At 35.1% G+C, this 24,397-nt stretch overlaps 1 protein-coding gene across 3 annotated transcripts in view; it reads left to right on the top strand.

The window, feature by feature from the left end:
- Nucleotides 1-24,397, top strand: part of FOXK2 (forkhead box K2) — a 154,132-nt gene that overhangs the window by 44,950 nt on the left and 84,785 nt on the right. The window lies entirely within an intron of this gene.

Here is a 24,397-nt window from a genome sequence, read left to right as displayed (position 1 = left end):
ATTTCTTGTTATCTAATGAGTTGTATTTTTCAGAGAATTCATTGCTTAAATCAGGATTTTATCTTTGGTTTTAAGCTATTTATTCTCTTTCCAATTTTTTCCTTGGAAATTGTAATTGATTTTTTAATCCCTTGTTTCATTTCTTCCAGGCACTCTTATCTTTCTGTCAAAATCTTTTTTTCTCCTGAGTTTCTATTTTTTATTTTTTAATTTTATTTATTTAAGCAGTGGGATTAAGAGTGACTTGCCCATGGTCACACAGCTAGGCAGTTATTGTCTGAGGTCAGATTTGAACTCAGGTCCTCCTGACTCCAGGGCTGGTGCTCTTTACACTGCAGTTTTTGCTTGTACTTGTGGAAATAATTCCTTCTGGGTTTCCTTCTTGAGTTCATAACCCATATAATTTTTCCTGTCTCAAGTCTTAGTCTTAGGACTTCGGGTCTGGATCATGCTCCATTCTATCTGGCACTCTTGGATGACTTTGTCCTGTCTCTTCTGTAGTTTATATGTTACTAGAATGGTTGGTGCTAGGCCCCACCTTCAGGCTCAGTCTTCTCAGTATCCTGGTGCAATGTCACCATCCTCATCCTGACCCTTGTTTCCTCTTTGCAAAAAGAATAAAAGGGGTTGTTATTTTATCCCCAGTAATAGCTCTGATAAGGAGTACTTTGGTTTGAAGACACTTAATTTCTTTGGACCTCAGTTTACTTATTTGTTAGATAGACTTAATGGTCTCTAAGATATCTTTCAGATCCATATCTATAATTCTGTGATCCTTTGATCTCACAAAGTTCCTGGCAAAAGTGCCCGCTCCTGAGATGGGCTTGTTTCTGTGCTCTGAGGAGTGTACAGATTGGCACTTTTCTCCCCTCTGCATTCACCTATGGGAGCAGCACTTCTTAGTCCTCTGGGTGGCAGACTTTTTTTGGGGAAAAAATGATATCTTTATTTTCACTAACCCTTCATAACTTTTGTGCTACATCTTTTTAAAAAAAATTTATTTTATGCATTTGAAAATGTATTTATACATTGGAGTATCCCTGTCCTCATCTTTAGAATGATTTATTGGCTTCTCTGGTGTATCCTCTGTCTGTCCCAGTCTCTTCCTTCTTTCAGGCTGTTTACTGGATTTTGTGCTGGCCTCTGTCCTGGCCCCTTTTCAATATTTGCTATCCCATTTACCAGGACTTCCCTCATTCTGGAGGCTTTAGACATATTTATCTGATATAAGGCTTACTTACCTGTTATATTTGTCCCAGTCTCTAGTCTTTTTGGGTGGTTTTGGCCTGAATGGAGGAACTTTTGTTTCTCTTAGGGTTTCTTTATCCTTGTATTGGAGTCCTTTTCAAATACGTATTTGGCAATATGTGAGATAGCTAAGCTCTACAACTTTTCATGTTAATTGCAAGTCTCCAGTTTCTTATTTTAGTTTTTTTCCATTCATCATCCACTTTTTGGTTTTCTTTTTTAAAACCACTATCAAATAGTTGGGGTTTTTCCACTTCTTTTTTTTTTTTATTTACACATTACTAAAAATTGTCTTGTAAGAGTAAACATAATCCCCCCTCCCCCCACAAAAATAAAAAACCTCCCAAGAAATAAAGTGAAAGAGAAAAAAAAATGTGCTTCAGTCTGTGTTCGGATACCATCAGCTCTGTCTTGGGTGGGTCACATTCTTTATCATAAGTCCATCAGAGAAGTTACTTCCATGTTTTTCCCACATATTTTTGCTGTTGCTGCTTGTAATTTCCACATTTTCCCACATATTTTCCACATATTTTTGCTGTTCCTGCTTGTAATTCCCTCCATTCATTTCTCCCCACTACCAGTTATTATATTTTCTCTTTTCTTTCACTTTGTTTCTCTTCAAAAATGTGCTTTTGAACAGCCAAGTGGAACAGTGGACAGAGCACCAGCCCTGGGGCCAAGAGTCCCCAAGCCTACGTTTCCCCCAGACACCCAGCAACCACCCAGCCCCTCGAATCCCAGACTGGCAATCCAATTCCATCACCTTGCAAAAAGTAAAAAAGACAATGTGTTATATTTGTCTACCCTCTCCTCTGTCCCCTACATTCCCCCCCCTTCCCTTGTCTCCCCTTTCTCCCATCCCTTTTCTCTCTCTCTCTCTTTTTTTTTTTTTTTAGGTTTTTGCAAGGCAAATGGGGTTAAGTGGCTTGCCCAAGGCCACACAGCTAGGTAATTATTAAGTGTCTGAGACTGGATTTGAACCCAGGTACTCAGGGCCAGTGCTTTATCCACTACGCCACGTAGCTGCCCCTTCTCTCCTTTTTCTTCTAGATTTCTATGCCCTATTAAGTATATATATATATTGTTTCCTTTCTGAGCTATTTCTGTTGAGAATGAACGCTCCCTCAATCCCCCTCACCTTCCCCCTTCCATACCAATGCAAAAGTTATTTCTTAACTCTTTTACATGAAATATCTTAGTCTGTTCTACTTTTCCTTTCCTTTTTCCCAGTATATTTCCTTTTCACCCAGTGAATCCATTTTAAAAAATACCTTCATATTCAGCTCCCTCCTGTGTCCTTTCTATATAAGCTCCTTCTAACTGCTCTAATAAATGAAAAGGTTAATGAGTATTATCAGTATCATCTTCCCATGCAGAAATGCACACAATTCATTGTCATTAACTCTCTCATAATTTACTCTTCTTGTCCACCCTCTCTATGCTTCATCTGAGTCCTGTACTTGAAGATCAGACTTTTTGTTCAGCTCTGGCTGTTTCAACAGGAACATTTGAAATTCCCCTGTTTCATGAAAGTCCATCTTTTCGGGGCAGCTACGTGGCGTAGTGGATAAAGCACTGGCCCTGGAGTCAGGAGTACCTGGATTCAAATCCAGTCTTAGACACTTAATAATTACCTAGCTGTGTGGCCTTGGCCAAACCACTTAACTTCGTTTGCCTTGCAAAAACCTTAAAAAAAAAAAAGTCCATCTTTTCCCCTGGAAGAGGATGTTCAGTTTTGCTGGGTAGTTGATTCTCAGTTGCATTCCAAGCTCTTTTGCCTTCCAGAATATTATATTCCAAGCCCTATGAGCCCTTATTATGCATTGTGGATGCTGCTAAATCCTGTGTGATCCTGACTGCAGCTCCATGATATTTGAGTTGTTTTGTTCTTGCTGTTTGTCTCTTTGACTTGGGGGTTCTGGAACTTGGCTATAATATTCCTGGGGATTATTTTTTTTTTATCTCTTTCAGTAGGCAATCGTAGGATTCTCTCAATTTCTGTTTTGCCCTCTGCTTCTAGGATATCAGGATAATTTTCCTATAGAAATTCTTTAAAAATGAAGTCAGAGTTCTTCTCCTGATCATGACTTTTACATAAGTCAGTAATTTTTAAATTGTCTTTCCTAGTTCTGTTTTCCATATCCCTTGTTTTTTTTTCAATGAGATACTTCACATTTTCTTCTAGTTTTTCATTCTTTTGGTATTATTTTATTGGGTCTTGATTCCTCACAAAGTCATCAGCTTCCTTTAGCTCCATTCTACATTTGAAAGATTTGTTTTCTTCAGAGAGCTTTCTTCTCTCCTTTTCCATCTGGCCAGTTCTGTTATTTCAGGTATTTTTCTCCTCATTAACTTTTTTGAACTTTTTTTTCCATTTGACCTAAAGTAGTTTTTAGTATGTTATTTTCTTTAGCATTTTTTTTTTTTTGTATCTCCTTGACTAAGCTGCTGACTTGGTTTTCATGTTTTTGCTGCATCTCCCTCATTTCTCTTCCCAGTTTTTCCTCTACCTTCCTTACTTGATTTTCAAAATCTTTTTTGAGCTCTAAAATAGCCTGAGACCAATTTCTATATTTCTTGGAGGATTTAGATGCAGAAACTGGAACTTTCTCATCTTCTAAGTATGTATATTGATCCTCCATGGGACCAAAGTAATTGTCTATGGTCAGGTTACTTGGTTGTTTTTTTTTCTTTTTTACTCATTTCCCCAACCTGTGATTTTTGGGGTGCTTCCTGAGCTTCTGAGTATTATTGGGAAACTCCTGCAAGGACCTCAGTTCCTTCAAGGTTTAATGAGAGGCTCTGAGCTCTCCTGATCTGTGTTTTGATCTGTGGATGACCACAAGCATACCTCTCTGCCCTGAAGCTATGAGGAGGATCCCTGCTCTATGGCAATGGGGGAGGGGGGGGTTCCTAGACTGTGACCATGGTCTGAATATGAACAAAGCACAAGAGTCCTGTCCCAGGGTCAGAGGCCCTTGACAGTCTCCCCCCTACTCCCTTATTTTCTGTGGTCTGAGTGCTCTGGAAGAAGCTGCCAGGTGGCTGGCTCCCTGCTGAGCGGCTCTGTGGGCCTGCTTCTGTTTCCTGGAATCTGGATTGTGCTGAGGGTCACTGCTGTGCTTCAGAGAGCCATGCTTGCTCTGATAGAGGTTTCCTTGCTGATCTTCCAAGTTGTGCTTGGTGTGCCTGTGGGGTGCAGGTCAGGAAACTGCTTCTGCTGCTGGGAGCTGGTACTCCCTGGGACCCAGGCACCCAGTGGGCTGTTCTCAGAAGAATGGAGTTCCTTTGCTCTGGCTTGATGATATTCCTAGCTGTGCTGCTGCCCCTTCCACCCCCATGGAACAGAGCTTTCCCAAGATCTTCCAGGTTATCCTGGGCTAGAGAATTGCCTCACTGGATCTTTCTGTGGGTTCTGTCTCTTGAAAATTTAGTTAAAAACCATAATTTTAAGGTTTTCGGAATATTTTGGAGAGAGCTTCTAGGAAAGGCTGTTCTTATGCCACCATCTTAGCTCGGTGTGTCCCCCCCCCAGTTTTGTTTTGTTTTTTAATGAATACTGCTTTGTAGAATAATTATTTTCTCTCCAGTTATACTTCCCCCCCCCCCCTCCTGGCTCCCTTGGCTTCTTTGAGAATCTCAGCTGAAATATCACCTTTTACAAGAAGTCTTTTCCAGTCCTCCTTAATGTTAGTGACCTCTCAGATTATTTTTAATGTATCTGTATCTGTCTTGTTTGTTGTTTGCATGTTGTGAACTCTTTGATGGCAGGGACTGTTTCTATTTGTACTTAACCAAATATTTAGCACAGTCATAGTAGATCCTTGATAAATGCTCGTTGGCTTCATTATTTCCTTTCAGATTCTCTTTTGCTCCTCCAAATCAATTTTGTTAATTCTATCTTACTCTGTAAGAACAGGTCCTTATTGATGTCAAGGGGGTCTATGTACTTATATGAGAAAAAAATATATCTTTATTTTCACTAACTTTTGATTTCCTTTCTAATTCTTTGTTTTTTATGAATTTAAACACATCATTGTGAGAAAGGATCCATAGGCTTCATCAGACTTCCAAAGGCATTGTTAACACACAAAAAAGTTAAGTAACTCTCTACTTACAAATATCCCTAGGGTAATTTGATAAGTATGACATTGTCTGTAATTAAGTTTAGATTATTATATTGGCACAGTCCAGCCATGTGCACTTGATTATCCCTCCAATTATTTAAATTATTCTTTATTTCTTTAAAGAGATTTTGTATTATATCTCTAGAAGTATTTACTTGCTTTACTTATTAAACTGGTCAGAGTTGAGCTGGGAATATTAATATATTTCCTACTAGTATACACTCTGCAAAGTCCTATTCTCACTGGTTTCCCTGAGTTCTTGAAGGCTCTTCAGCTTGAGTGTGAATTTTTCCAAGTTTTACCATGTTAGAAAGGCAGTTGATCCTATTGACACACTATGTTGGGACCAACCATACTAAGAATCAATAGATTTATTAATAATAGGGTGGTCTCAGGGGCGGCTAGGTGGCACAGTGGATAAAGCACCGGCCCTGGAGTCAAGAGTACCTGGGTTCAAATCCGGTCTCAGACACTTAATAATTACCTAGCTGTGTGGCCTTAGGCAAGCCACTTAACCCCATTTGCCTTGCAAAAACCTAAAAAGAAAAATAATAGGGTGGTCTCTAAGTGATTAATTATTTGACCGTGGTACATTGCACATAAGAGAATTTTAAAATGAACTCATCCTGTGGCTGCCTTCTCTGGTTAAGGTTGTTAAATGGAAGAAATGGAGAAAGTGGGTGCTAAAAATCATGATTTTTAGATAGTCAGTATAATGTTAATTGTTACTATTCCAAATTATGAGTTCTTTCTACTGTATAATTAATTGGCATATACTTAGAAGAAATGACCCACATCAATATAATTTTTTTAATTGATAGACCTGATGAAAATAAAGGAAAGTAACCACTAAATAGAAAGCTTGTTTTCAGGTTCTTGCAGAAACAAATGCTGGAGAAACAAGTGCTTTCAAAGGTAACAAACTATCATTTCATGGGATACCCTGGTAATCTCAACTTGCAATATTGATGATGAATATAGGCAAAACAACTACCATGAAGATAATTGAAGCTTATATACCAACCTTTATTGTAGAGGATGGAGAAGGCAAGGAATTCTTTGAGGTATTTAACAACATTATTGAAACCAAATCAATGTAATGTTTTGATATTCAGTGACTTCCACATGATAATGCATGCAAGGGAGGATAGCAAAAAACCTTTTTGGAGAATATGTTTTAGATTTGAGAGATGAAAGAGACCAAAAATTTATTAATTAATTAGGTGTTTTCTAACAGAAAGAAGCCATAATGTCCTGGGCATAGTGTATACCAGATGACAGCACACACACACACACACACACACACACACACACACACACACAAATTTGATTACATTTTAAAACAAGAAGCAACTGGTCATTAATGTACCATTATATCAGAATCAATTGTCAATATAGTCAATTCAGTTTAATTCTACAGCATTGATTAAACACTTACTAAATTTTGTCATTTCTACTTTCAAAAAATCTCTTACTTTTCTCTCCATTCACACAAGCACAGCTATTGTTCAGGACTGCAACGCATTTTACTTCACAATAGCCTTTTCCCCATCCCGCACTTTAAAAAAAAATTTATTTTCAATTCTGAATTCTTTCCCTCTCCCCCACTTTTAAATAAGCAAGAAAAACAAAATTCATTACATATATAATGTATATGTATAGTCATGCAGAAAAAATTTTCTGTATTAGTCATGGAGAAAGAAATCAAGAAAAGGAAAAAAGAAAGGACTTCAATTGGTATTTTGAATCCATTAACATTAATCCATTAACATGTGGAGCATGATAGTATGTTTCATCATCAGTCCTTTGGAATTCTTTTGGTCATTGTGTGATTAAAGTTCCTAGGTATTTCAAAGTTGATTATTTTTACATTGTTATTATAAAAATTGTTTTCCTGAGGGGAAACTCGGTGGCACAGTGGATAGAATGCTGGCCCTGAAATCAGGAGAATCTGAGTTCAAATTTGGCCTCAGACACTTAATAATCACCTAGCTGTGTGACCTTGGGCAAGTCACTTAACTGTATCACCTTAAATAAAATTTAAAAAATAAAAATAAATTGTTTTCCTGGTTCTGCTCATTTCACTGCATTAATTCATAAAAGTCTAACCAGGTTTTTCCTGAAACCACTCCCATCATCATTTCTTATAGCATAGTAGCAGCTGTAATACTCCATAATCTGTTCAACCATTCTTCAATTTATGGGCATGTCCTCAGTTTCCAGTTCTTTGCCACCACATAAAGAACTGCTATAATTTTTTTTGTCCCTTTGAATCCTTTTCCTCTTTCTTTGATTTCTTTTGCTTATAGACCTAATAGCAGGTTGGGTCAAGGGGCATACACAAGTTAATATTTTTGGGGGGGTATAGCTACAAATGTTTTCCAAAATAGTTGGACAGTTTGTAATAATTACATCCAGAATGCATTAAAATAGTTGTTTTCCCTGCATCCCTCCAGCATTTGTATTTTTCTTTTTTATTATCTTGGCCAATCTGATGAATGTGAAGTGCTACCTATTAGAGTTGTTTTGATTTTCATTTTTCTAATCATTACTGAATTATTAAAGAATTTTTTCTATTATTTTTGGATTCTTCCTGCCTGTTCTTTTTTCCTTGATCAGTTATCAATTAGGATATCAATTGGGACCTCTGAGAGAATAATATTGCAAAGATTTTTTTCCCCTAATTTTTTCCTCTTTTGATTTTAGCTGCATTGGTTTTGTTTGTGCAAAAATTTTATTTTATGTAATCACAATTCTATTTTTTACTCTATGTGAGCTCCTTGACCTCTTAACTAGTTATAAACTCCTTTCCCTATCCATAGATCTTTTATACTACTCTAATTTACTTATGATGTCCCCCTCTAAATCTAAATCATGTATTCATTTTGAACTTATCTTGGTATGTGGTTTGAGATATTGTTAGTCTTCTTCCAGACTATTTTCAATTTTTCCACATGTTTTTGTTGAATAGTGAATTTCTGTCTTAATAAATTTAATTTTTGGTTTTATCAACCATTGGTTTACTTATTTGCTTTTGTGTATTTTATGCCTAATTTGTTCCATTATTTAATCTCGATTTCTTACCCAATACCAAATTGTTTTGAGAACTGATAATGCTTCACATTTTTTAACTATTCCCTTGATGTTTCTCCAGATGAATTTTATTATTTTTAAGATTATTTGGAAGTTTGATTAATAAGGCATAAGTTTTTTCTTTTTCCATGTTTTCTTTTTTTAATTTAAAAATTTTATTGATGTTTTGTCTTTACATTATAAACATGTCTAATTCCATGAGAAGTCTCTTCTAATGAAATAATTGAGTCAATTAATAATACAATGACTAATGAAAATGTGCATAACATTTTGCATCTCTACCACCACTACTTGTTTTTGCAAGGCAGTGGGGTTAAGTGACTTGCCCAAGATCACACAGCCAGGTAATTATTAAGTGTCTGAGTTCAGATTTGAATTCAGGTCCTCCTGACTCCAGCCAGTGCTTTATTCACTGCACCACCTGGGTGTCCTTTTTAAAAAAATTTTTGAATGGTATTTGATATGTCATCTTATGTCATAGTTATCTCAAGTATTCTTCCCCCACCAAAAAGTCATCTACTATAACATAAAGGGAAAAAAAATTAGTGCAATTAATTAACATACTGAAAAAAATCTGAAAACATTTATAATGTGTACCTGGTGACCCTTCAGTTTCCACAAAGGAGTGTGTTGCTGTGTTTGGTGTTCTTTCCTTTTGAATTGTTACGATTATTGTGCATGGTGTTTGCTTGGTTCTGCTTCAGTGTAGATGAGTTTATACATTGTTTCTTGTATAAATCATTCACAATCATAGCACAATAATATTCCATTGCTTTTATGTACCAGTTTAGTTAGCCATTCCCTGGTTGAAGGGCATCTATTTGTTTCCAATTCTTAGCTATCATTTAAGGTACTACTGTAAATATTATGGAGCAGCTGGGGACTGCTATTGATGTCTTCCTTGGGGTATAAGCCCCAAAATAGAATCTTTGATTCATAAGGTATGGACATTTTAATCGCTTTATCTGCATAATTCCTTATTGTTTTCCAAAATGATCATAACATTTTTTTAGAGCTCTACCTACAATCAATTTGTGTGCTTATTATTCCACAACCCCCTCAACAATATAAATTAAAGCCTCAGGATTGTTTTGATTTGCATTTTTCAATTAGTGATTTAGAATATTTTTCATGTGGTTATAAGCACTTTATAATTCTTTTGAGAATTGTTTCTTTATATCCTTTGACCAGTTAGAAGTTTTATGTTTATCAATTATTTATATATCTGAGATACCAAGCTCTTATCAGAAAAAGTTGATACAGATGATTTTTCCCAATCAAGCATTTCCTTAACCCAAGTGAAGCTTTTCTATTTCAAGTACTGAAAGTTATCTATTTTATATTTTATAATTGGTTCTGTCTTGTGTTGGATAAAAATATACATCTTCCACTCATATCTGTGAGAGATATATAATCTATTTCTCTTCTTTTTTTAAATAGTATAATCCTTAATATTAGAATTTTGTATCTATTTAGAATGTATTGTGGAAAAATTTTTTAGTCAAATAACATAGGTTTTCCCCCACTAGGTAATTTATCTTTTTTTTAGTTTATCAAATACTTCATTCAGTTCTGTAGTTTCTGTTTTTCCCTGTATTTCTCTATATATTTTACCTTTTTTTAATACCTAAATGGTTTAAGTGACTGCTTCATTATTATATAGTTTTAGGCCTGGAAATGTTTTTCACCCTTCATCCTTCTTTTCATCATTTCCCTTAATATTCTAGATCTTTATTTTATGCTTTATTTCAAATGAATTTTGTTATTCTTTCATTAAATTCTGTAAAGTATTAGCATGCACAGTTCTAGTAGTATAACACGAATAACAATAACTTTGATAGCATTATCATTTTTATTATATTGGCATGGTATCATTATGAGCACTGAATATTCCTCCAGATAGTTAAGTTCTTTATTTCTTTAAGAATTACTTTTAATTGACTCTGTACAAGTCTGTTGTGTACTTTGGATCCCTAAATGTTTTATGCATTTTGTATTTATTTGGAATAGAAAATTTGCTTCTTGCATTTTGTAATTATTTGGAATGCTCTTGATTTTGAGGAATGGTCTTTATTTTGTCAACTGCAACTTTTCTGAAGGTATTGTCTTGACTAGTATCTTGACTAATTCTATAGGATTTTTCCAAATGAACCACCACATTATTAGCAAATAGGAATTGTTTTATTTATCTTTATCCAGATTTATGCCTTCTTTTATCACTATGCTAGCATTTTCAAAACTTTATCAAATAATAGTGGGAACAATAGACATCCTTACTTAGAAAAGATTGTAGTGTATTCCCATTGCATATGATTTTGTCCTTTGGTTTTAGATATTTTTACATTTAAAAATGATCTCTCTGTGCCTAGATTTTATAGGATTTTTAGCATAAAAGCCTGCTGTACTTTGATAGAGGTATTTTCTACATCTACTGAGATTAACATGTGGTTTTAGATGTTTTGACTTTTAACATGATTAATTATGTTTATTGTTTTCCTAAAGCCATCCTTTCTTCCCTGTTCTAAGTCCCACTTGATCTTAATAAATGATTTCTTGGATAAATTTCTGTGGTGTGTTTGAGAATTTTGTTTAAAATTCGAGTCAACATTTAGTAATAATATTGGCCCTAGTTTTCTTTTCTTTTATCTTTCCCTGGATTAGGTATTAGGACTACATTTGTCGCATAAAGGATTCTGGTAGGGTAATTTATTTCTGAATTTTTGAAGTATAAGTACTAAGTGTTCTTTAAAAGATGGATGGAATTCTTCTGTGAATCCATCAGGTCCAGGAGCTGTTCCCTCTCCCTTCCCCACTCCTTTGGGTCTAATTCCTTTATAGTTAGATCTGTTTCCTATTCTAAGATTATGTTATTTAAAATTTCTATCTGGTCTTCTCTTATGTTGGCTAATTTTGAGAATATTCCTCTAGGGACAGCTAGGTGTCACAGTGGATAGAGCACCCACGTGAATTTGGGTAAGTCACTGAACCCCATTACCTTGGAAAAACCAAAAAAAAAAAGAATATTCCTTTTTTGTGTGTGTTCTTGGTTTTGTTAATAGAGTTATGCATGCTTAATTCTGGGTACTCTTTTTATTTCTTCTAGTGTGGCTGTGATTTCATCTTGTTCATTTGCTTTTATTGCTATTATTTTCTATTCTTTGACCAGTGACTGAGGATTTAACAATTTCATTGATCTCTTTAAAGAACTAGCTTTTAAATTTTATTTATTATTTATATTTTTTGTGCTTAATTTGCTTCTCTAATTTTTAATATCCCTTCTTTTGGTTTATCTTGTTTATTTTCTGACTTCAGTGTTTTTTAAAATGTATATTCATTTCAGTAGTCTTCTTTTACTGTTTTGTTAATGAGGATATGATTTTTTCTGTTTATAAGGATATGATCTTCCCCTGAAGATTGCTTGAACAATAAATCAAATATTTTGAGATATTATTTCATTATTATTATTTCCTTTTATATAGATACTAGTTTTTTCAATCATTTGTTCTTTGACCCATTATTTAGGATTTGTTTATTAGTATGGTGTTTGTATTTTTTGTTGATAGTCCTTGACCCCATTTTTAAAAATTGCATTATGGTCTTTAAAGGATAAATTAACTATTTCTGCTTTTTTTATATTTGTTTGCAATATCTCTATCCTAGTATATGGCAGTTTTCCTTTAAGTTTCATGTGATATTGAGAAGTACATAGAGACCCTATAAATCTTTTAACTCTAATTTTTCTAGCAGTTTTTTCAGTTCCGTGTTTTCCAGTTTTTCTTTCTTTCAGACTTATCCTGAACTCAGAGAGGAATAAACAGCAGACTGTAGGTTTTGTTTCCTTTTCCAATATAATAAAAATGACAATGCTATCAAAATGTGCATTATTCATGTTATACTAATAGTGCTGTGCATGCTAATATAGACTTATAGACTAATTTCCTTTATGAATTTGTATGCTGAAGTATTTGAAGTGTGTAAGTTTATTGCTGATTTTTGTTTTTTTGTCTATGGTTCCTTTCAGGATAATGTGTGGTTTCCTTGTTTATCCTTTGTTTTTGCTTTGTCAGATAACCTGATCACAACTCTTGCTTTTTGAATTCACATGATGCATAGTGTTTTTCCATCTGTTCAATTTTATTTTATTTATAACTTCTGTTTTTAAATGTTTCTTGTAAACAATAGATTGTAGGTTTTGTTTTCTTATCCAGTCTGTTGCTCTTTTTTCATTTCATTGTATTGTTTAATCCATTTACATTTAAAGTTATGAGAGTTAGGTTTATATTTTCTTCCATCTGTTTTTAACATTTTTTCAAGTTATAATTTTTCCTTCTTTTTTTTTAATCAACACAGTATTATGTTCTTCCATTACTTATTAATCTTATTCTTTTTTAAGGTGGCCCTTCTATCCCCTTTTCTCTTTTCTTTGGCTATTTTTGTTTGGAGTTTTGCTTATTATTTGACTTCACCATGACCTCAGCAGCTCAATTCTTTCCCAGGCACCTCTGTATTTAGCTACACCTTACTCCTTTATCCATGTTAACCTCTTGTTGAACTAGTTCAACTCTATACTCTCTTCTTCAGTCCATTGTGTAACTGACCTATTTCTGATCTTATCCTGTCAAATTTCAGCCTTTGCTTTTTGCTGTCTTTATGCCTATTTATATGCAGTTGAATGAAGTTGAAATAAAATCACAAAACTATTCTGACTGATTCAAATACAAATTTATGTTACATAATTTTGACTTGGCCCTCACTGTAACTAGACAATCCTTTTATACACCCCTAATTAACCATTATCCTGCTCATCATAGCCTACTCTTCTAAGTCTTTTCATCCCTTCTTAAGTCTCCTGTACCTCTCCTTTCTCCAACTTTCTTTATTGAGAACCATTTCATATTTTACTGAAAGAAAAAATATTGAGACTATACACTGAGAGATCATTCATCTTTACTACTATCTCCTCTTTCACCTGTCTTAACTGAAGACTGCCTTGGCCCTTCTCCTTACCATGGCACAAGGGATTCCATTCCATCTTACCTTTTCCAGCAGGTTGACTCCTCTGTTGTCCTTATCTTCAATCTGTTTACATTCCCATAAATTCCATCCTGGAAAAAAACCTTCATTTGATCTATTTTCACTACCTATCTCTCTTGCCTTTTCTGGCTCAACTCCTTGAGAAGGTTATCTAGAATCTGTGCCTATACCTATACTTACTTTACTCTTACTATCTTATCATTCAATCAAAATTACCCTCTTATAAGTTATCAATGATTGCTTAATTGCCAAAATTGATGACCTTTTTTCAAGATTCATCCTTCTTGATCTCTCTACAGTCTTTTACACTGTTGATTATTCTCTTTTTGATACTCTCTTCTCTCTACATTTTCAGGAAACTATTATCTCCTGGTTCTTCTATCTATCTGACTACTTCTCCTTAGTCTTTTTTTGCTAATCTTCATCTAGATCATCCCATAAAGCTCTGTCCCAGGCTCTTTTTTCCTTCTATGCTGTTTTACTTGGTGCCTTATCTGCTCTTATAGTTTTATTATCTCTGTGCAAATGATTTTCAGATCCACTTAGCTAGTTCTCCTTACCTCCAGATTCTGAAACTGAATCCCCTAAACATCTTAAATCCAGCATATCCAAAGCTGAACTCATTATCTTTTTTTTCCAAACCTTCCTCACCTCCCTATTACTACTGAGAGTACTACCATCTTCCCAGTTCTTCAGGCTGGCAGCCTTAGGTGTCATCTCCAATTCCTCACTCTTACCACATTGCCTGCATACAACCTGCTGTCAGGTCTGTTGATTTTATCTTTGTAACATCTCTTTCATGTACCTCCTCTTTTTTCCTCTGACACTACATTCATCCTGATAACAGACCCTTCTCAATTCATGCTTACACTATTGCAGAAGTATACTGTTGGATTTCCTTAACTTGACTTGTCCCATTCTAATTCATCCTTTATTCAGCTGTCCTAAGTCAACTTTCTATACATTGTCCTAAGTCAACTTTCTATACATTGAGCAAGTTAAGTGCTCAATAAATGTTTGAATTAACTTTTTTTTAGGTTTTTGCAAGGCAAATGGAGTTAAGTGGCTTGCCTAAGGCCACACAGCTAGGTAATTAGTAAGTGTCTGAGAACAGATTTGAACCCAGTTACTCCTGACTCCAGGGCCAGTGCTTTATCCACTATGCCACCTAGCCGCCCCTGAATTAATTTTTAAGAACTCTTTAAATCAATAAACTAGAGAAAATCTGCTTAATTTTTTAAAATTAAAAAATATTTTACCCAGGAATCTGATACAATAGCTCAGGAATTAGTTATAAACTGAACTGTTTGATGATAAACTGAACTGTTTGATGATCAATTCCTGGAGGTTATCTACTTATTGTGCTCTTGAGTTCTCTTCTGACCTCTAGTCTCACATCAGAAATTTTTTTTTTTTCAGTATTTTGAACTGTATCTATAATCATCCCAAATTCAGTATGTTCCTGTTGTGGAAGGGCCTTTTATATGAAGTCAAGTCATAAATAGCTTGCAACCTCAGGTTATCCTATATATCCTGTCTGCTGCTTAGTCTTGTTGTTTCTACCTTCATACATTTTTTTCCATATCATTTCTTCTCTCCTTTTGAATAGCTGCCACTCTAATGCAGTCTTTTATCATCTCTTTCTGAAGCAATGCAATAGCCTCCTGATTAGTTTCTCCTCCACTTAGCTGCTAAACTGATCTTCATAAAGCTCAGGTCTGACTATGTCACCCTTCCTTTATTCAAGCTCCAGTAGTGCCCTCTTCCTCCTAGATCAAATATAAAATCCTTTAGCCCTTCATACCTGGACACCTTCTTATATTTCCAGACATGTTATACTTTTTTCCCCTTTTATACATGGTGAAATCCAGTAACATTGACCTTTTGTTCTTTTTAACTCAAACTACCTCATCTTCCAAATTTAATGCATTTCCCTGAATTTTCTGACTTCCCTCAAGCCTTGGCTAAAATTCTTCCTAAGAAGCCTTTTTCAGGGCAATAAGATTAGTTTTTGAACAGAATTTGTTTCAGTGTTCTTGTTTCTGTGCTAGGCTATGAAAAAAAAAATTTTTCCCTTTAGTTCTAATGATATTCGTTATAATAGAATAATTCCCATTTATTGCTATTACAGATTTTACGCCATATCCTTAGGCTGCTCAGTAGGGTTGGAGACTATTACAAGTCATCCCACATAGCTATCAAAAAAGAAAACAACCCTATCTGCACTTGTAAATCATGAGTGCATATGCTGTTCTGTCTTCATTTCCTAATCTATGAATTCTCTCAAAGAAGTGGTAGTTTAAAAATAAATTTCTATAGTAGAAGAATGAGTCTAGGAAGGCGTTGGGAAAGAGAGTGCTAAAAAATCAAAGAAAATGCTCACAAAGCCAAAATAGTAATAATCATCTATGTAAGGGTGGAAGAAAATCAGTGACCTGCATGCAGGAATGTTGGCAGATGTTACTGAAGAAATAATCCTCTTCAGTACTTTTCTGTAAACAAAAGAAAAGCACAAAAGAAGGGCAAAATAGGTTATTAAAGTTACTTATCATCTGCTTCAGGAAAACCAGACTCTAATTATTAAAATTGGTAAGGTAATGATTTTGGAATTTGAGACTCTCATCTGTCAACATAAAAAAAATTCCTATGAAATATAGTATTTACTGATGTTTAACCTATTACTACATTAAAAACTTTGCTCACAAATTATTTATATAAAACAGGGCTGCCCAAAATGCAGCCACATGTGGCTTGCAGTGTGATTTTATGTGACCCCCTGTGGGTTTACTAAATGCTTTAGTAAATGCTACTACAGAGCTCCCACTAAATCAAATTATATTTTCTATTGTTTCAATTAGTAAGGTTAGATACCTCTGATATAAAACATACTGATATCAAACATAGTGGAATTGTCAATACAAAGAACAGGTGTATCTATACCTGTATACGAGTTGTTAATGATCTTCGGCTACTGAAAAACAGAAGTCCATTTACAAGTTTCATGATAACACAAAGAAAAATAAAAAAATAAAGTTTGTGACTTAATTACATAATTTTTCCAAGTTTTTCCTCTCTCTTTTCCTTTCCCATCCTTTTTTAAAGTTGAAGTAACTCATTTTACTAGAGGTTATGTTGTTCCCAGGGTCACAATTCTAGTTAGTGACAGGGTTTAAACCAAATGGTAAAACATACCTCACTAGTATAATTGTAATTATAATGATTTTCTTGTAATTTTGGTCAGGCAACTAGGTAGCACAGTGGATAGAACATGGCGCCTAGAATCAGGAGGACCTGAGTTCAGACACTTACTGGGCAAGTCACTTAACTGTGTTTGCCTCAGTTTCCTCATCTGTAAATGAACTGGAGAAGGAAATGGCAAACCACTTGAGTATCTTTGTGAAGAAAGCTCCAAAGTGATTCATGAAGAGTCAAACATAACTGAACAGCAACAATTTTGAGCAAGCCTGACATTTTATAAAAAAAATGATTCATTAACCTCTCTGACATTAAGACACTTCTCATTTCTTTCCAACTATAGCATGTCTTTATTAATTACAGAAAAATACTGAACAATTGGTGTCAGAGCATTAATTTGATTCTCTTCCTTTGGCTCCATTTGAGTCAGCTCATTGGCATAATGGATAGAATCCTGGTCTTGGAGTTAGTAACAATGGAGTTCACATCCTCAGGCAGTTATTAGTATTGTGACTGGAAAAATCACTTAATCACTTTGTGCATTAGTTTCCTTATTTATAAGAAAGGAGATAATAGCACCTACTTCTTAGGGTTGTTGTGAGCATCAAATGATATGATATCTGTAAAGTTCTTTGCTAACATCAAACAGCTATATAAAGTTAGCTGTTATCAGAGGCATATACTTAGAGACTGCCACAGCATTATGATGCATTTATATAAATAGTTGGAGGAACTCAGAATTTTATTTTAACTGGCAATTGGCAGGGACAACATTGACTGTGACAAAATGTAATTATGATATGAGTTAGAAATAAGTTTTACCATTTTTGCAACAGGGTTATAAGAGATTGTTCTTTGGACTCATGTCTATGTTTATATATTTTTAAATATGTGTGTATATAGATTATCTATATATTTGGCATATGGCATATGTTTATATAATAAAATGAAGGCATTAGAATACCTTTTATTTTTCTTTCCTCCAAGATAAGGTGATTTGTTTTATCTTTGCTGTTTTTCTGACAGTGACATTTTAAAATCTAATCTCTTATTAAAATTACTATTTGAAGGGCAGCTAGGAGGTGTAGTGAATAGAGCACTGACCCTGGAGTCAGGAGGAACTGAGTTCAAATCCAGCCTCAGATACTTAATAATTACCTAGCTGTGTGGTCTTGGGAAAGCCACTTAACCCCACTGCCTTGCCAAAAAAAAAAAACAATTAAAAAAAATAAAATTACCATTTGAGTTACAATAGATTACCTGTTTGTTTAAAAAACCCTCCAGCAGGGGCGGCTAGGTGGCACAGTGGATAGGGTACTGGCCCTGGAATCAGGAGTACTTGAGTTCAAATCCGGCCTCAGACACTTAATAATTACCTAGCTGTGTGGCCCTGGGCAAGCCACTTAACCCCATTTGCCTTACAAAAACTAAACAAACAAACAAAAAAACCCTCCAGCAGAACTAAAATGGGGACATTATACATTCCATAGACTAGAGCAAGAAAATGAAATATTGGAATCCTGATGCTTTATTCCATAATCTCATTTTCTTGTCAGAAAAGGATGCTTTTGGAAGTAACATTATATATTTAAAATATTTCCTAGATAATCTCTTATTAATTAAACTATTGATATAAAACCATAACCAAAACTCAAAGCAAAAAGAAAAAACTTAACAGAAAAGTTGAGTCAATAAAAGATGCCTAAATCTATACATTAATTCAGCTAGCATCTCACAAGTAATTACATGCAAGACATGGGGTGTTGAAGATGCAAAGAAAAACTGTCAGGGTTTTAATGCTATTTTTTCCATTTTTTTTTTTTTTAGGTTTTTGCAAGGCAAATGGGGTTAAGTGGCTTGCCCAGGGCCACACAGCTAGGTAATTATTAAGTGTCTGAGGCCGGATTTGAACCCAGGTACTCCTGAATCCAGGGCAGGTGCTTTATCCACTGTGCCACCTAGCCGCCCCTGGTTTGCATACTGTTGATAGAAGAGGGGACACCACATATCTATATACTATATCTATATCTCTCTATATCTATATCTATATATATTATACATACACACACACACACACACACACACACACACACACACAATAAGATCAAAGTAATTTTGGGTTAGGTCACACCACTGAAAGCTTGGATGGTCAAGGCCACATTGTAGAAAGTAGTGTTTAAAATAAACCTTAAATGAAGCTAGGTATTCAAAGACATTGAGGTAGGGAAGAAGTCCATTCCAGGCTTGGGGACAACCTTTGCCAAGGCAAGAAGATGGAAATCAATCTGGGAAAATAAATTGGTGCCAGTGAGTATTTGTGGTTTTAAATACTTTAAGGTGCAATAAAGACAATAAAGCAGAAACAAAGCTCTAAAGAAGCAGTGCACCTTGACAAATATCAATACTTTTGTTTTTCATGTACATCTATGTGTTAATAGTTTCCATTACCCAACTAATTAATTCCATATTAGATGACTCGGACTGATATTTTCATTTTAAAATAATCAAAATTTAGTTTCTGTTAATCATACTACCAGAATGTCTTAAAAGGAAGATTCACTGATATTTAAGATTCCACACAACAGGGGCGGCTAGGTGGCACAGTGGATAAAGCACCTGCCCTCGAGTCAGGAGTACCTGGGTTCAAATCCGGTCTCAGACACTTACTTGATAATTACCAAGCTTTGTGGCCTTGGGTAAACCACTTAACCCCATTTGCCTTGCAAAATTCTAAAAAAAAAAAAAAAAAAAAGATTCCATACAACAATCATAAATGTCACTTCGGGGGTCAGTTTATTGCATTATGAATCATAATTGCTTTTGTATGTGACAGTGCTCCCATTCATTACCTTTTCAAATACATCTCCAAAGTTATTTACAAATAACCTTTACAGATTTTTTTCACTAATCATCTCTCCATCTGACTGTAACTGATATTTTTAAAAAATAAAATTTGTTATATATTTTAAATATTTTCCTTTTTAAATTTTGAGTTCCAGATTCTCTCCCTTCCCTCCCCACCCCCACTGAGAAGATAAGAAAACTATCAATTATACATGTGAAATCCTGCAAATAAATATATTTAGCCATATCACCAAAAACAGCAGAAAGTTATACTTCAATTCCACCCCCCCCATAGGTATTCTGATTTTAGCAGGACTAATTTCATTCCTGTGAAAGCTTTTAATTTTTTTAACCAGTGTTCAATTTTTTTAGTTCTCCTCTGCCCATAATCTACTTATGAATTTTTCCTGTGGATACAACCTCTAGTCTCTTATTTTTTTGGTGTGACTAAGTTTACATCTTTTATACTTTTGAAATTTATTGTGATATAGGACATAAGGTATTGCTTGGAAGACTGCTTTCTGTTTTTCCCATGAGTTTTGATTTTGAATAAGGCATTATCAAACATGTATATATGCTATGTAGTTATTTCTAAATCTTACTTATCTGAGTGATAGATTTTATTAGCACCTCTCTCCTCCTTCCTACACTGGCCAGATAATACTCAGTTGTTAGCTCTAGTTATGTAGGGACACAGTATGTTCCAGCTCTTAGCTTCTTGCCAGTTTCTGAATATTGCCACTTCCTACCCAAAGTGTACAACACAGCTAAACCTTATTTGTAGACAATTTGATACGAGTTAGGACATAATATCTCTTACCTTCTATGTTTGGGGTCTCTAGAAGTATATAGTCTGAAATGAGATACACCATTTCCCACCTTCTTGCCAGGCTTACAGTTAGCCTGAATGCAACAATACTTCTAGACTTATCCCAGATCACACAGGAAGACACAGAAGTTTCTCTCTCTTTTTTTTAGTTTTTAGTTTTTGCAAGGCAATAGGGTTAAGTGACTTGCCGAAGGTTACACAACTAGGTAGTTATTAAGTGTCTGAGGTCAGATTTGAACCTGGCACCTGACTCCAGAGTTGGTGCTCTATCTACAGCACCACCTGGCTACCCCACACAGAAACTGCCTAATCAGGAAAACACTACCGACTGCATATCTCTACCTAGTACACAGCTGTAATACAGATTGTTTAAATGAAGGCAGTGCCAAGACTTAGAGGATCTACCTTGAACTTTTAATCAAGTGCCTTTGTCAGCAATTCTCTTAACCTGAGAGGTTGAGGGAATGCCAAACACTAAACTTGTATTACTCTCACTAAACACATCCTTGTTCCTCCTTATATCCTGCCAAATAGAACTAAAAGAAATAATAAAATCATGCTGAGTACACTATAAATTCATGCTAGCCAGTCTCAACTAGTACCTCATTATGACAAAGTAGTCCTTAGTAAGCCTCTAATTAATTTCTTACCCTAATCAGTACAATAGCTACTCCAGATATTCTCTATTCCCACACTATCTCATCTGCTCACCTTCCATTCTTCACCAAAAATTTGAGGTTATTCATTAAGAATTCTACCTTTTAAAAAAAAATTTACTTATTTAAGGCAATTGGGTTAAATGACTTGCCAAAAAGGTCACACAGGTAGACAATTATTGACTGTCTGAGGTCGGTTTTGAACTCAGGTCCTCCTGACTCCAGGGCCAGTGCTCTATCCTACTGTTCCACCTAGCTGCCCCAAGAATCCTACCTCCCCCCCCCTTCTGTCATATACCTTTGGCATCATTCCCTTCTTTCTCCTTCATTTAAGTCTCTGAAGATGAGGTAGTCCTTCTACTTGCCAAAAGTCAGCTTCTCTATTTATCCTTAATTCCATCCTCTCCTGTCTTTCCATTATATTTCCTCCACCATTATCCCCATTGTCTCTCTAATCTTCAATCTCTCCCTGATATTTCTTCTCTGCTGTTTACAGATATGCCCAAATCTCTTCCCCATCTTTCAAAAATCATCACTGAACTTAATCCATTAAACTGAAACTATTCTCTCCAAAGTTACCTATGATCAGTTTCTCTCTCTCTCTCTCTCTCTCTCTCTCTCTCTCTCTCTCTCTCTCTCTCCCTCTCTCTCCCTCCCCCCTCCCTCCTCCCTCCCCCTCTCTTTGTCTTTCTAATTTTTTTTTAAGATTTTCAATCTCATCCCAAGCAGGAAGTATAGCCACTCAAGAGATCAGTCTCAATAAGGATGAGCCAAAAGACTTAACCTGTTCTGTTTTTCCAACCTAGGTCTAGTCACTCTTTCTTAGGCAACCTGATGGCTCCCTCTCCTGAGGGCTCACTATATTAGTATAGTCACCCAATCAACTTTACAATAACTCAGAATTCCCAGAATTAGTCAATCCACTAGCCTCATCATTCCCTGCAGCAGAGACTTCAGGCCTGCACCACCATATCCAACCTATGATCTTTTTATTGCCAAATCTAATGGTCTTGTCTCCCTACTTAGCCTTGATTCTCTACAGCATATGACAGTTGACCTCTTCTTGTTTATTCTTTCTTCTCTTGATTCTCCTCTTACTACTCTTGCATGTTTGTTCTCAGTTTACTTTACTAGATTTTCATCTGTCATTCTCTTTAGGCTTTTTGCACTCTTCACTTGGTGATCTCATCAATTTCTATTGGTTGGGTGACTATAGTCTCATATCAGCAACTCCTCACTGGAACTTTCCAATTCAGATTCTAACTCCAGTACTCTCTTAGTTCAAGTTTGATTTTGGGATAAAATCAGTCATTGAACAAAGGAGGTTTACCTTATTGTCACAACAACAATATGTAATCCTCCTCATCTTCACCTTGAAACTTAGCTGGTCATCATGTTGACTCACACGGTCTCAGACATCTTCCAGATATGAAAATACTGACTATATGCAGCTTTAACCTTTTATAATGCTTCCAGAACAGGAAACTGTCAGAAAAACTGGGATCAATTAGATTGTATGGGAAAAGAAGTTAGGGAAGCTGCTTCACACACATAACTAAATCAGGATCACCATCATTCTCCTTTTCATCAAGGCTGTCACCATTTTGTCATTTTGACTCCTAATTCTCCTTCACAAATTCAGTCAGTAGGTAAATGTAATATATTTCTCAGCAAATTTTCAAGCATACAATGATTTCCATCTACACAAATACCACTTTTGTTTATGCCCTTATAAGCTCTTGCCTTGACTAGTGTAATAGTTTTCTTTTTGGAGAGACAGAAGGACTCCTGCCTAAAGTCTCTCACCATTTTTATCCATCCTCCAAATAGTTGCTAAAATTATTGGTCTGAAAATGTGATTCTCCAGCTCAGCAAACTTCAGTGACCCTCCTATTTACCTCGAGGATCAAATATATAATCGTTTCTGGCATAAAAATCATTTTTTAACCTGGTCTTTTCCATCTTTGAACATATTACTTCCAATCAAACACTTCCAAATTCAACTGTCCTGGCCTACTACTTACTGTCCCTCAAACATCATTTTATATTTCCCTTATCCATGATTTTACACTATTTGCCTGGATATCTGGAATGTTTACCCCCTCACTTCCATCTCTTTCTCTTTCCTGACTCTTCAAAATTCAGCTGAACAACCTTCTGGAGACCTTTCCCCTCTAGCTACTATTACCTTCCTCTCTAAAGCAACCTTTTATTTTATTTGTACTAATTTCTATATGTGATCACCCACATTAGAATAAAAGCTTCATGAGGGCATGAAACATTTTTCCTCTTTGTATTGCCATTTTAATAAACTTAGGTTGATTCACTTATTGAGCACCTGTATGCCATTCACTGAACTAGATACTGGTGGGGGAATATAAAGACCAGAGTGAAACAGCAACTGCCATCAAGGAATTTTCATTCTAATTTTAGAGACAACATACATACATAAATATATATAGATATAGATATATACATATATATATATGTAAACAGAACATATATGAGGAATATATAATAATGGGGTGGAAGGCATTCATAGCTGTGGAAGTAGAAAAGACCTTAAATATAAGGTAACTCTTGAACTAAACCTTGAAAGAGACTAGGGATTCTAAAAAGTATAGGCACAGAAAAGTTCTCTTAGTAATATAAAGCCTGGAAAATCATTTTGGAAACCCAAAAAGTTATTAAACTATCCATACGTTACGACATAGCGATTCAACTTCAGATGTATACTCAAAGGTATTTTTAAAAAGAGAGAGAGTAAAAGACCTCTATTTCTTAGTTGACTCAATTAGAAACCAAGTGGAGAAACAATATATTTAATGATAGTATCATAAAGAAATCTGATCAGTGCAATGACTAATGAATCTAAAATACTAATAAAGTATGCTTCCCAACTTTTTTTTTAGGGTGTTTTTTTTTTTGCAAGGCAAATGGGGTTAAATGGCTTGCCCAAGGCCACACAGCTAGGCAATCACCAAGTATCTGAGGCCAGATCTGAACTCAGGCACTCCTCCAGGGCTGGTGCTCTATCCACTGTGCCACCTAGCTGCCCACTTCCCAACTCTTGACAAAAAAGTGATGAAAAAAGATTGATATACAAAAAAGAAAATAACATTTTTAGACATGTTCAATGTTTAATAATTTCTTGTTGGATACTTGTTTATTGTAGTAGAGCATTTTCTTTTTTTGACAATGAAAGTTATGAGCAAAAAAGAATAGAAGGTTTTGATTGTAATGCAAAAAATGAGTGACAGAAATTTTAAAAATACATATTAGTAATTCCTTGTTTCACATATATTTGTTTCTCTTTGTATCTGTGACAAAAATAATTTGAGGCACTCATGAATCATTGAACAAAGGAGGTT

The sequence above is a fragment of the Macrotis lagotis genome, chromosome 2 (assembly GCF_037893015.1).
Source record: "Macrotis lagotis isolate mMagLag1 chromosome 2, bilby.v1.9.chrom.fasta, whole genome shotgun sequence".
NCBI classification, from domain to species: domain Eukaryota; kingdom Metazoa; phylum Chordata; class Mammalia; order Peramelemorphia; family Peramelidae; genus Macrotis; species Macrotis lagotis.
Note: the sequence above shows the minus strand (reverse complement) of the source record. Positions and strands in the feature narration are given on the sequence as shown.